Source organism: Marmota flaviventris, chromosome 5, assembly GCF_047511675.1.
Source record: "Marmota flaviventris isolate mMarFla1 chromosome 5, mMarFla1.hap1, whole genome shotgun sequence".
In the NCBI taxonomy this organism is placed as follows: domain Eukaryota; kingdom Metazoa; phylum Chordata; class Mammalia; order Rodentia; family Sciuridae; genus Marmota; species Marmota flaviventris.
Window position 1 is genome coordinate 88,855,410 of NC_092502.1, and position 15,038 is coordinate 88,870,447.

At 41.8% G+C, this 15,038-nt stretch overlaps 1 protein-coding gene and 1 pseudogene across 2 annotated transcripts in view; one reads left to right on the forward strand and one right to left on the reverse strand.

Annotated features, from left to right (window-relative positions):
- The window catches only part of Mctp1 (multiple C2 and transmembrane domain containing 1), a 531,756-nt gene that overhangs the window by 228,440 nt on the left and 288,278 nt on the right, over positions 1 to 15,038 (forward strand). The window lies entirely within an intron of this gene.
- LOC117794927 (activator of basal transcription 1 pseudogene) lies at positions 3,850 to 5,571 on the reverse strand (annotated as a pseudogene).

The following is a 15,038-nucleotide window of genomic DNA, read 5'->3' on the forward strand; positions in this document are numbered from 1 at the left end:
AATAACTCTTCTCATCACCTGTCCCTGAATAGATACTTATATCTAAATATTTTTTTATGTTTACTAAGCATTTTGACACATTTTATTTCATAATTAAAATGATCCTTCATGAGGTCTCTAGTACTACATCTTTAAGATTAGAAACAAAGGGGCACAGCGGATGGTACAGGGGTGAAGTTCTGTACTTGATCTGATACCTGTATTCCCACCATGGGATCTGTATCTCTTACCACAGAGGCTGGGTTCTTGGTCCGATTTGAAAAGGGAGTGTGCCACGTACATAAGGATTAAGAAAACAGAATTTCTCTTGCTTTGACTCAGGTTATTTTATTAGTTGTATGTGTGGGTGGAAAGGTTATCAGCAATCATGAAGCAATGCCTCACAGAACAATCAATTTAGCGGACCAGCCGAGGGTGAGTAATCAGGGTCGTGGGAGTCCCAGGAAAGACATTCCTGGAGCACTGGATTTTGTACTTTATCCAACAGCAGCAAATGTTGTCATTTGTTGGGCCTGAGTATTGACAAGCTTGTTTTGTTTGGTATAGAAAATTGGAAAATCAAAATCTCAGAATTAAACCCAGGGTTGTACTTCCATTCTAAAACAAACAATAGTAAGCTTTGATACGATCAGAATCATATCTATAATTTGGATGTTTCTGCTTTCTGCTTAACTGAAGGCTAATTTATTTTTTACTAGTGCATTATTAGTGCATTATAGTCTTATATGATTGTGGGGTTAATTTTAACATATTCATAAATACATATTACATAATTTGCTCAAATTCAAACCCCAGTTATCCTCTCCTCCTGGTTCCTATGAAGACTAACTTATTAAGTAACAAACATCCCATTTTACCTGGGACAGTTTTGTTTATACCTGCTTATATCATTCAATTGTCAATAGCTCTGAATTAAAGGTTTTGAACTTATCATTTCTCTTTAAACTTTCAGGCCTGTTAGAAACAGACCTTTTCCCCATATCCTATACCCTTCATAATGTTCTATCACAGCAATCATTGGTCTACAAGGTCTAGCCATTACTAAAGCTCTTCATTCCCAGGTAATTAATTACCTACTTTGCTAACTCATGGCATTTCTTGTGTCCCAACCTCTAGTATTATTGGATAATCCAGATCACTGCCTCCCTGAAGATCTCTTACCTGCATCTATTTCTATTACTTGTCATTAATCTGAGGAGGGTTCTAGTTTACAGAACACAGAATCTCTTCCAGATAATTTAAACAGGAAGGCAGGTCAAGAGAAATGGTGTTGGATACTAAAGAGGTCTGGAAATATACCAACCACATTATACCTTTGCTACTTCTGCCTAGTGTGTGGTACTTATGATACCATGGACTAGTCACCAAAATTTGCCATAGCTTCTCTAGAAGAACCAGATGGTTCTTATACCAAGCTTGTCAGGCTGCCATAGTGCTCACTTCTACCTCCAAGTTCATGTAACTGAAGAACCTAAGCAAAATCCTATCTACAAAGAGAACTGGGAAGTGTAGTTCATAGTTTTCCAGCCTCTTTAACACATAAAAACTAAAGCTCAATGGGATTGGGAATATACACTGAGTGAGCAAACCTATATTTTCTCCAACATATTCAAAATTAGAATGATAAGAAACAGCTAGATTAGAGACACATCCACTCAAGAACTAAAGAAGAGTAATTAATTTCAGAGAGCACCTGGTGTTTCCTCTAGTTTATCTCTCAAATCTCTAAATGTTTACCTGATGCATCATTTGTAATCCAGAAATCTATGCTAGAAACCCAGAAAAGAGGGGTTAGGGAGAGAAAAGGAACAGGAAAGGAGAGGTTAGTTTTGATTTGAGTAACATGAAAAACTTATTAAGAGAGTTAGTGCTATGATTTGGATTTGTTTTGTCCCTACAAATGTTGAAATTTAGTTACCAATTTAGGGAAGTTGGGAAGTGTGCTCTTTAACTGGAATCAATGCTTTCCTTGTAAGAGTGAATTCTCATTCTCATGGGATTAGATTGGTTCCTGAGATAGTACATTGTTGCAAAGCAAGTTGATTCTCACCTAAAGCCAAGCAAATGCCAATATCTTCCCAGCCACCAAAACTGTTAGTCAAAATAAACCTTTTTCCTTTTTAAGTAACCAAGACTAAGGTAGCATTTATGTCTACAAAAGAGACTGCTCTTATTATCTGTGTTGTAGCATCACTAATCAAAGGCATCTACATGTAAAACTCTGATTTGGGAATGTCTGAGACCATAAACCAGATTAAATAAAAAGCAAGGGATATGAAGAGCTTAGGCATGAAAGGCTCTTAGATGCCCAGGTGTCCTCCCCCCACCCAAGCATTTACTGCCTGGGATTCCTCTAGACAATCATTCCTTTGCCATTACTGTTCTTTTTCTAATTGACCTCTGAAAATGCAAAGAATAACTAGAAGAATTAAAAAATAAACTCTTTTCCATTATTAACATCTTAGTTCATTTAGAAATATGTACTGATCATCTCCTCTTTGCCAGGGATATGACAGGGCTACATCTATGTAAACTACAGGCATGGCCTCTGCCTTCATGGATTTTACAGTTTAGTAAGAATATATATAAAAAATAACTGCAGAGGTCATTAACTCCTTATATTATTTTCTGTGTATACATTGTGACTCCCAAGTTTTAAGTTAATTTTGATGGCTCACCCTGATTCTTTGAAGCAATCAGGGCTCCTCTGCTTGTGTTTGTGAATCCTGCACAGCCCCAACACACATAAGAGCGCTTGAGGGATCTTGGTTCCCAGCTTTCCTCCAAGCTTCTGCCCTTTACATTGGTTTGCCCTAACACTCCATCCATGAAGCAGTTTGAACTTCAGGAGCAGTCCAAACTTATTCTGCTCTGCCATTTTCCAGTTCACCTCTAGGAATGACTTGGGGAGACTTAGTGAAGACTGACCTTCCTGCTGCCTGTGACAACAAATGGGGTCCACACCCAGAGCACGTGGCCCCGACTCTATCCCTTATATGCTTCTACCATGATGCCCATCTTATTCTAGTGATCTATAAGACTCTTTTTTAAAAAAAACTATATCTTTTTTAGTTGTTGATAGACCTTTATTTATTTATTTATTTATATGCAGTGCTAAGAATTGAACCCAGTGCCTCACACATGCCAGGCAAGGGCTCTCCCACTGAGCTACAGCCCCAGCTCCTCTATAGACTCTTAACACCAAGGTCATTTTCACCCATTATCACTATTTCTCACACTGCAATTTAATAAATATACTAGATAAATGCTCTGGGCTAAGGAATTAAATAGAAAAAACCCCACAAAGATCTAGATTGAATGGAGGCTCGGAGACAAGGAGATGGAGTGAAGGTCAATGAATGTAACACAAGGTGAAAGTTGAAATGACTCTCACCCCTAATTCAGTTCTAAACCAGTAACTCTTATATCTGTTTTTCTAAATAAAAATGATATTGTTCCCTTGTCTGTACTCAGTAAACAGAAGAAGACTGCCTGGACCAGCCGTTTCCACCAGAGGTTCAAATAAAGGCCATTCCTGGGACAAGAAAGTAGCATTTTGTTTAGGAGCACCCAACTAAACAAGATACAGGCAACCAAGTCAAACAAGACTAACAGGCATCGGTAGTGGTCATAATCAAGCTAATATGAATAAGGTGCCTAAGCCAGGCACTTATAGGAATTGGGCATAAGACGGAGGAAGGCCCACAAAACTTCCGTGTCTAGACTTCACCAGAGACTCCTCGTCTCAGAAACAAGTTGAAAATGTTTGCCTGGGTGTCATGTGTCATTCCAGCATGAGATAGACCAGAAGCAGAGCAGGAATAGGAGGTGAAAGGGCCTCCCTGTCCCTCATGAGTCCCTGACCAGAGAGGGTTCCTCTGTACTCTCCGAGGGTGGTGGGATACTCCAAAGATTCTGGCAAAGAACCCTTGGTTGCAGCAGGCCTGGTCTGGGTTGTAGCCAGGTGAGCCTGTTCACACTGTCCTGGCCAAGTGCTTTCCAGGTCCTCAGCTCCTGTTTCATGGGACGCTGGGCAAACACCCAGCAGCCTTCTGGATGAGTAGGGTCCCCATAGCTACAAGGAAGCACTGTCCCTGCTCTAAACTCCGAAGATAGAAGAAGTCAGTCTCTTGCTTGGTATGAGCAACCTCTGCTCTCAAGCTCTGGTGTCACACCTGGTACTCAAAGGCAAGGTGTTCACTGAGGTGGGATCAAGGAAAACAGTGCAAAGGTTCCACAGGTCATAACAGAAAGGGCTGTGCCTGCCAGCACCCATGGGAGAGTTGCACAGACTGGCTGCTACCCGTTTGGCCACCCATTTGTTGCGGGACTCCACCCAGCCCCTCAGTGTAGTCCTTGATGTACTTAGATTGCTTTTATTCTTCTGGAGGCTGGTGCCGCCTCCTTCTTACCTCTCTCGAACCTGTCCTCTGCCTGGAAGACAAGGATCCCTGACCTCACCAAACACTCTGAGCAGGTTGTGGATGTTCAGGGGCTGCAGCGTGGCAGGACATGGCCCAGGCTCCTGCTCCTGCTCTGCTTCTGTTTTCTTCCAACAGCCCTCTCTCAGTAGTTGCCTCTGTCTTCTGCTGAGAAGACATATTGACTGACTCCTTGAAATTATGATAAATGCTGTAAAGGGCCTATTTCCCTGGCTTCAAAAGAAAAACACCAGTACAAACAAGTTGGAAATGTCATTCAAGATATTTGAAATGACAAATAACTATGTTTCAGAGCTAGCACTGGAGACATCTTTCTTAATAAACATTTTGAAAAAAGATATTCTACATAATATAAAACACACACACACACACACACACAAATACACACATATCTGTAGCATCTCTCCATAGGCAGCTTGCTGATGTATGTGCTTCTTGGAACCATGGTGGTTCTTGATATCCTTCTTTCACAGGGTTGGAGGACTCTTGGGTCATGACACCATGGAACTTGTCCTCCTCCCTTTTCTCTACTACTGGCATTACCATTCTCTCAAAGGTCAGCTCAAACTTCTGTATGACACATTCCTCCACTTCCTACCTCTGCCACATATTGTCAGTTGGCAAATTCAGTTGATTGAATTTCTTTAATATCTTTTGAATCCATCTTTTGTTTCTCTAACTGCCGATCAGATCCTGTTCTTGTGACTTAAAAGAAACTGTTACAAAGCCTTTTTAAATAATTCCTTTGCCCACGGGATTTCTCTACTCTCATCTATTTTACAGGGGGAAAAAAGGCCAGGTTTTGTTCATCTCTGAAATCTGAACATTTAGCCCAGAGCATGAAACATGAAGGACAGACAATAAATGCTTGTCAGGAGGCCAGCTTACACTTTTTCTCTCTTCAAAAACATGTGATGGTTTCCTGTTGCCCACAGGCTAAAACTCTCCTTAGCCTGGTCTCACTGTATGTCAGTCTTTTTCTATCTTATTTCTCATACAACTCAGTGATGCACTTTCTAGAAACTACTCACCACTTGTATCAGGTTGATTTTTCCTGATGTTCTCGTCTTGCAAATCCTCCCTTGTCAAAATCGTACCCCTCAGATTCTTCTCCCATTATAACTTGCATCTTTCCTGTTCTCCAAATGATTTAATTCTTTCATCATCTTGCAGTCTATCTTTTATTATAACTTCTTAGTAGACAGCATTCATTTTAAATGTCAAATTTGATTTGGCTACAGCTGCCTAGAGTGCTTTATAGAGAAGGATTCTAAGGGTATACTTGAGTTCCTCCAGAAAGAAGGTGCCAGCACAGATTCTGTGTCACGCACAGCTTAGAAGAGAGAGAACAAAACTGCCCGTCGCTTATCAGCTTTGTTACAGATCCTCATGTAGGTTTCTACTCAGCTAGATCATGTGTCATTAAAGACATCTGTTCTTGTAGCCTCTATTCAATTTGTAATCAATTTGATCCTTACTCTGTTTGCTGATTTTAAAAGTTTAAAATCTAAAACAGAAGATAATGTGGCAATGGAAAATAAAGATACTAAATGTTCATGAAAGAAGACTCGAAGACTGATGGGAAGACATAGAAAACAAGAGGGTGAGGGCAGTCCTGGTGGAGAGAATGATGAAGATAGGAGTGATTGATTTTAAGTCCTATTCTATTAAGGAAAATGGTCCAAAGTATATGAAAGAGAAAAGTCAAAGATTGGTTTGGAAAAATAGGTTTAAGGTATAAAATGGGGGCTGTGGATCCTTCAGTGAGAAGTAGACATATTCTCAAGTATGCTGGGGTACAGTAGATGGTTTTCAACACAATCAGGACTGTGCATCACAGCAAACTAACTCACAACTCCAAGTAAAGTTTACTCCAGAAATATGAAGATGATTCACTGTTAGAAAAATCTACCAACTAAAAGCTAGTCCAGAATAAGGGAGGGAAGTGAAGGAGAGAGAGGGAGAAAGAGGGAAAGGAAAATGCAGGGGATTCCATAAAAATAGAAGAAAGATCAATGGACTAGATGGTGGAGAATGAAGGGAAGGGAGGAGGGATGAAATAGGAAAAGACAAGGGAATGAACCTTCCTATGTCATATATTAAGTTGCCACAGTGAATTTCACCATTATGTACATCCATAAGACATTGATTAAAAAAATGACTATGGGTAAATGGCAGAAAGATTAGTAGGGGGAGGGAGGAGGGGAGGGAAAGAAGAAGTACTACGGCTTGAATTAGAACAAATTGTATTCCATGCTTTTGTAATTATGTCAAAATGAACCCTATTTTTATATATAACTAAAAAGAACTAATAAAAAGGAAAAAGAACAGTTAAATCTATCATCCAAAAATTCCATATATCTTATGATCTTATTAATAGAAGCACCAAACCTATTGCCTATTGATAAGGTTCAGAAGTTACTTTTTAAAATTCCAAGTAAAATCAGAATAGAAGAAAAAGCTTAAGCTTGGTAAGCAACATGTTTAATACTGAAATACTAAAAGACATTAAAATCAAATATTCAGAAATTTACTACTTCTATTTAAATACTCTTTGATGAAAACACAAAAAGAAATAAGTAATTGAAGCATTAGATAACACAAATCAAACTGGAATTTTATAAAACAGTTTTATACACAGACAACTCAAAGTGATAGTAGACAAAGTCAGTATACAAAATAATATTTGTCAATTATACATTATTAGGTCATAATTATACTATTATTTCCTGATCAAAATAGAACTGAAAAAATTACTTCATTTACAATAAAAATGAAACCCAAGAATAAAATTAGCCAGATAGGCATAAGACCTATGAAGAAAATAATATCATTTTATTAAATATCATAAAACAAGATCTGAGGAAATGGAAAGTTATATTTTCCTTTGAGAGGAGTATTTGGTATTATGAAACTATAAGTCCTTTCCATATTAGTATAGAAATTCAGTGAAGTTTAGATCAAAATCTTGTTCCTTTTCATTTGTTTCATTTTTTTTTTAATTTTTTATTGTGGGTTGTTCAAAACATTACAAATTTCTTGACATATCATATTCCACACTTTGATTCAAGTGGGTTATGAACTCCCACCTTCACCCCATACACAGATTGCAGAATCACATCAGTTACACATCCATTGATTTACAAATTGCCATACTAGTGTCTGTTGTGCTCCGCTGCCTTTCCCATCCTCCACCCTCCCCCCTCACCACCTCTCCCCTCCCCTCCCCTCCTCTCTCTCTACCCCCTCCACTGTATAACCCTGAGGGTCTCCTTCCATTACCATGCAATTTCCCTTCTCTCTCCCTTTCCCTCCCACCTCTCATCCCTGTTAAATGTTAATCTTCTTCTCCTGCTCTTCGTCCCTACTCTGTTCTTAGTTACTCTCCTTATATCAAAGAAGACATTTGGCATTTGTTTTTTAGGGATTGGCTAGCTTCACTTAGCATAATCTGCTCTAATGCCATCCATTTCCCTGTAAATTCTATGATTTTGTCATTTTTTTAATGCAGAGTAATACTCCATTGTGTATAAATGCCACATTTTTTTTTATCCATTCGTCTATTGAAGGGCATCTAGGTTGGTTCCACAGTCTTGCTATTGTGAACTGTGCTGCTATGAACATCGATGTAGCAGTGTCCCTGTAGCATGCTCTTTTTAGGTCTTTAGGGAATAGACCAAGAAGGGGAATAGCTGGGTCAAATGGTGGCTCCATTCCCAGCTTTCCAAGAAATCTCCATACTGCTTTCCAAATTGGCTGCACCAATCTGCAGTCCCACCAGCAATGTACAAGTGTACCCTTTTCCCCACATCCTCGCCAGCACTTGTTGTTGTTTGATTTCCTAATGGCTGCCAATCTTACTGGAGTGAGATGGTATCTTAGGGTGGTTTTGATTTGCATTTCTCTGACAGCTAGAGATGTTGAGCAATTTTTCATGTACTTGTTGATTGACTGTACGTCCTCCTCTGAGAAGTGTCTGTTCAGGTCCTTGGCCCATTTGTTGATTGGGTTGTTTGTTCTCTTATTGTCTAATTTTTTGAGTTCTTTGTATACTCTGGATATTAGGGCTCTATCTGAAGTGTGAGGAGTAAAGATTTGTTCCCAGGATGTAGGCTCCCTATTTACCTCTCTTATTGTTTCTTTTGCTGAAAAAAAACTTTTTAGTTTGAGTAAGTCCCATTTGTTGATTCTAGTTATTAACTTTTGTGCTATGGGTGTCCTATTGAGGAATTTGGAGCCCGACCCCACCGACTGTAGATCGTAGCCAACTTTTTATTCTATCAGATGCCGTGTCTCTGATTTGATATCAAGCTCCTTGATCCATTTTGAATTAACTTTTGTGCATGGCGAGAGAAAGGGATTCAGTTTCATTTTGTTGCATATGGATTTCCAGTTTTCCCAGCACCATTTGTTGAAGATGCTATCCTTCCTCCATTGCATGCTTTTAGCCCCTTTATCAAATATAAGATAGTTGTAGTTTTGTGGATTGGTTTCTGTGTCCTCTATTCTGTACCATTGGTCCACCCGCCTGTTTTGGTACCAGTACCATGCTGTTTTTGTTACTATTGCTCTGTAGTATAGTTTGAAGTCTGGTATCGCTATACCGCCTGATTCACACTTCCTGCTTAGCATTGTTTTTGCTATTCTGGGTCTTTTATTTTTCCATATGAATTTTATGATTGCTTTCTCTATTTCTACAAGAAATGCTGTTGGGTTTTGATTGGCATTGCATTAAACCTATAGAGAACTTTTGGTAATATCGCCATTTTGATGATGTTAGTTCTGCCTATCCATGAACAGGGTATATTTTTCCATCTTCTAAGATCTTCTTCTATTTCTCTCTTTAGGGTTCTGTAGTTTTCATTGTATAAGTCTTTCACCTCTTTTGTTAGGTTGATTCCCAAGTATTTTATTTTTTTTGAAGATATTGTGAATGGAGTGGTTGTCCTCATTTCCATTTCAGAGGATTTGTCGCTGATATACAGGAATGCCTTTGATTTATGCGTGTTGATTTTATATCCTGCCACTTTGCTGAATTCATTTATTAGCTCTAATAGTTTCTTTGTAGACCCTTTTGGGTCTGCTAGGTATAGAATCATATCATCTGCAAATAGTGATAATTTAAGTTCTTCTTTTCCTATTTTTATGCCTTTAATTTCTTTTGTCTGTCTAATTGCTCTGGCCAGTGTTTCGAGAACTATGTTGAACAGAAGTGGAGAGAGAGGGCATCCCTGTCTTGTTCCAGATTTTAGAGGGAATGCCCTCAGTTTTTCTCCATTCAGAATGATGCTAGCCTGAGGCTTAGCATAGATTGCTTTTACAATATTGAGGTATGTTCCTGTTATCCCTAGTTTTTCTAGAGTTTTGAACATAAAGGGATGCTGTACTTTGTCGAATGCTTTTTCCGCATCTATCGAGATGATCATATGGTTCTTATTTTTAAGTCTATTGATGTGGTGAATAACATTTATTGATTTCCGTATATTGAACCAGCCTTGCATCCCAGGGATGAAACCTACTTGATCATGGTGTACAATTTTTTTGATATGTTTTTGTATCCGATTCGCCAGAATTTTATTGAGGATTTTTGCATCTAGGTTCATTAGAGATATTGGTCTGTAGTTTTCTTTCTTTGAAGTGTCTTTGTCTGGTTTAGGTATCAGGGTGATGTTGGCCTCATAGAATGAATTTGGAAGTTCTCCCTCCTTTTCTATTTCCTGAAGTAGCTTGAAAAGTATTGGTATTAGTTCTTCTTTAAAGGTTTTGTAAAATTCTGCTGTAAACCCATCCGGACCTGGGCTTTTCTTAGTTGGTAGTCTTTTTATGGTTTCTTCTATTTCCTCAATTGATATTGGTCTGTTTAGGTTGTCTATATCCTCCTGACTCAATCTGGGCAGATCATATGACTTAAGAAATTTATCTATGCCTTCACTATCTTCTAATTTATTGGAGTATAAGGATTCAAAATAGTTTTTGATTATCTTCTGTATTTCTGAAGTGTCTGTTGTGATATTGCCTTTTTCATCCCGTATGCTGGTAATTTGAGTTCTCTCTCTTCTTCTCTTCGCTAGCATCGCTAAGGGTCTGTCGATTTTGTTTATTTTTTCAAAGAACCAACTTTTAGTTTTGTCAATTTTTTCAATTGTTTCTTTTGTTTCGATTTCATTAATTTCAGCTCTGATTTTAATTATTTCTTGCCTTCTACTTCTTTTGCTGTTGTTTTGCTCTTCTTTTTCAAGGATTTTGAGATGAAGTATGAGATCATTTATTTGTTGGTTTTTTCTTTTTTTAAGGAATGAACTCCAAGCAATGAATTTTCCTCTTAGAACTGCTTTCAATGTGTCCCATAGATTCCGATATGTTGTGTCTGTGTTTTCATTTATCTCTAAGAATTTTTTAATTTCCTTCTTGATGTCTTCTATAACCCATTGATCATTCAGTAACCTATTGTTCATTCTCCAAGTGATGTATGCTTTTTCCTTCCTTCTTTTATCGTTGATTTTCAGTTTCATTCCATTATGATCAGATAAGATGCATGGTATTATCTCTACTCCTTTATATTGTCTAAGAGTTGCCCTGTGACATAATATATGATCTATTTTTGAGAAGGATCCATGTGCTGCTGAGAAAAAAGTGTAACTGCTTGATGTTGGGTAGTATACTCTATATATGTCAATTAGGTCTAGGTTATTAATAGTGTTATTGAGTTCTATAGTTTCCTTATTCAACTTTTGTTTGGAAGATCTGTCCAGTGGCGAGAGAGGTGTGTTGAAGTCTCCCATGATTATGGTATGGTGGTCTATTAGACTCTTGAACTTGAGAAGAGTTTGTTTGACGAACATAGCTGCACCATTGTTTGGGGCATAAATATTTATGATTGTTATGTCTTGTTGGTGTATGGTTCCCTTAAGCAGTATGTAGTGTCCCTCTTTATCTCTTTTGATTAACTTTGGCTTGAAATCTATTTTATTTGATATGAGTATGGACACTCCTGCTTGTTTCCGAAGTCCATATGAGTGATATGATTTTTCCCAACCTTTCACCTTCAGCCTACGTATGTCTTTTCCTATCAAATGCGTCTCCTGTAGGCAGCATATTGTTGGGTCTTGTTTTGTGATCCATTCTACTAGCCTGTGTCTCTTAATTGGTGAGTTTAAGCCATTAACATTTAGGGTTATTATTGAGATATGGTTTGTTCTTCCAGCCATATTTGTTTATTTTTGTTACTAAACATGGTTTGTTTTCCTCTTTGATTATTCCCCCCCCTTTACTGTCCTACCTCCCACTGTTTGTTTTCATTGTTATTTTCCATTTCCTCTTCCTGTAATGCTTTGGCGAGGATGTTTTGAAGAGATGGTTTTCTAGCTGCGAATTCTTTAAACTTTTGTTTATCGTGGAAGGTTTTAATTTCATCCTCCATCCTGAAGCTTAATTTCGCTGGGTACACAATTCTTGGTTGGAACCCATTTTCTTTCAGTGTTTGAAATATGTTATTCCAGGATCTTCTAGCTTTCAGAGTCTGTGTTGAAAGATCAGCTGTTATCCTGATTGGCTTACCCCTAAATGTAATCTGCTTCCTTTCTCTTGTAGCTTTTAAAATTCTCTCCTTATTCTGTATGTTGGGCATCTTCATTATAATGTGTCTAGGTGTGGATCTCTTATGATTTTGCACATTTGGCGTCCTGTAGGCTTCTAGGATTTGGGATTCTGTCTCATTCTTCAAGTCTGGGAAGTTTTCTCGTATTATTTCATTGAATAGACTGCTCATTCCTTTAGTTTGGAGCTCTGTACCTTCCTGTATCCCAATGACTCTTAAGTTTGGTCTCTTAATGTTATCCCATATTTCTTGGATGTTCTGCTCATGGTTTCTTAACAGTCTTGCTGAGCTGTCTATGTTCTTTTCCAGTTGAAATACTTTGTCTTCATTGTCTGATGTTCTATCTTCTAAGTGTTCTACTCTGCTGGTAGTATTCTCCATTGAGTTTTTAAGTTGGTTTATTGCTTCCTGCATTTCTAGGATTTCTGATTGTTTGTTTTTTATAACCTCTATCTCCCTGTATAGTTGATCCTTTGTTTCCTGGATTTGTTTGCGTAATTCATTGTCGAAGTGATCTTTCATTGTCTGATTTTGCTGTTTAATGTCTTCCTCGATACTCCAGATCATCTGAAGCATGTATATCCTGAATTCTTTATCTGACATTCCATCTGCTGCAGCTGTTACCTCTTCTAAAGTTGCGTTGACCTGCATTGCTTGTGGTCCTTTCTTTCCTTGTCTTTTCATACTGCTTGCGTATATTTCCTGCAGGTGCGGGCGGCGGCTCTGCTCTCTCCTTATTCCAATTGGGGTGTCGTGGCTACCACGCCGGCAGGTCACTGGGCCTGTTCTGGGAGCTAGCGGCGGCTCTGTTCTGCCCCTACTCCAATTGGGGTGACGAGTGTACTACGCCGGCAGGCCACCGGGCCTGATCTGCCGGTCGGTTGCAGGTTTGCCTACCCTGCAGGCGCGGGCGGCGGCTCTACTCTGCCCCTACTCCAAATGGGGTGACGTGTCTGTCGTACCGGCAGGCCACTGGGCCTGTCCCGCTGGTCAGTCGCAGATCTGCCCACCTTTCGGGCACGGGTGAAGGCTCTGCTCTGCCCCTACTCCAATTGGGGTGTCATGACTACCCCGCCTGCAGGACACTGGGCCTGTTCCTGGCACGGGGGGCGACTCTGCTCTGCCACTACTCCAATTAGGGTGGTGTTTGTACCCCGCCGGCAGGCTCCTGGGCCTGATCCGCCGGTCTGTTGCAGGTCTGCCTACCTTGGAGGCGCGGGCGGCGGATCTGCCCTGCCCCTCCTACCACGCCTGCGGACCCCTGGGCCTGATCTGCAGGTTGATCACTGGTCTGCTCACCCTGCGGGCACGGGTGGCGGTTCCGCTCCGCCCCCACTCCAATTGGGGTCACGTGACCACCACACTGGCAGGGCCTGATCCGGGCGTGGGAGAAGGATCTGCTCTGCCCCTACTCCAGTTGGGGTGACGTGTGTACCACACTGGCAGGCCACTGGGCCTGACCCGCCAGGCTGTCACAGGTCTGTTTACCTTGCAAGCACGAACGGCGGCTCTGCCCTGCCCCTCCTACCACACCCATGTACCACTGGGTCGCGGGTCTGCCCACCTTGCGGGTGCGGGTGGCGGCTCCGCTCCGCCCCCTCTCCAATTGGGGTCACGCGGTCACCACGCTGGCGAGCCGCTGGGCCTGCTCCGGGCGCTGGCGGCGGCCCGGCTCCTCCCCTCTGGCTCAACGACAAATTGAGGAGACTCGGGTGACTGTGCCTCACCCCCCCCTACCAGGAGACCAACTGCTTATGTCACCGCTGGTATTGATGAAGTTCTCTCCTCCGCCGCTTTCTGCAGACATCAGATCTCTGCCATGTTGGTATCCTATGCGAATGGCAGCATTTCGTTCCCCTTGCCGGGCAACCAAAGCAACGGGTGAGACCTGACTGGCCCTCAGCAGGACCCGGACCGAGAAGCAGTTTCCGCGGGCTCCTAGCCCCGGGCCAGGAAAGTTCCAGGAGCCGGAACTCGGCCGCTCCGTGCTCGGTGTAAGCTCCTATAAGTGTAAGCTCCAAGAAGCAGTCCCCGCGGGCTCAGTTCCGGGAGCCGGAATTCGGCTGCTTAGTGCTTGGTGTATGCTCTGATAGGAGCAGGGTCCAAGAAGCAGCCTCCGCAGGCTCCGCAGCCCTGGGCCAGGGCGGTTCCGGGACAGTTCCGGGAGCCGGAACTCGGCCGCCCCGCGCTCGGTGTTCGCTCCGATAAGATCAGGTTCTAAGAAGCACCCAGGCGCTGAACCCTAGCAATCTGTCTGCAAGCCGCAGGCGAATTTCAGCCTGAAATTACCTGTTCTATGGCTGAATGAGCTGCGGTCAGTCGAAAACAGGGGTGGTGACGTCAGTTTACCAACATGGTGGCTGCTGGCCTCCTCTGTGGTCTGACCGGTGTGGAGAACCGAGATGGACCGCTTCCTTCCCCCGTCTCGAACCCAGAATTCAGCCCTGAGTATGGTGCTTGCGCGGCTGGCAGAAACTGCAGCGCTGTAACCCTGCGTCTCTATCCCAGCGCGCGCTGCAGACTCTAGCCGCGGGGCGATTTGCTGAATAAGCAGTGTTACCCTCCGTGCGACAAACCTCTCGCGTTTGAGTCCCCGTAGCCAATCCTTGTGCGATGGAAATCCTTCCTCCAGGTTCCAGAGCACCCCACTATTGCTGGAAATTCCTAACAAGATATCCTTTAGCCGTCCTGACTTGTCATACTCCCACACAGTGAAGCAGCACACGGGGGCAATGCACTCCCCTCGCCGCCATCTTCCTTCCCTTCCTCACTCTTGTTTTAATAGGTGCCTGATGCAAGTGGCTTAAAGTAAACTTAAGTGGATTGGCCGAGAGGAGCCACGGTGTACGTTTAACTTCAGTCGAAGGTTGTGAATTGAAGGACCATTAGCTGCCGTTGGGTTTCAGAGTGGGGCCAGGGGGACCCGCGGGGCTGGCGGGGCTTCTTCCTCCTGGAGGGTGAGCCCTCGTGGCCAGTCTCCGCACAGGTGGAGCCCATTT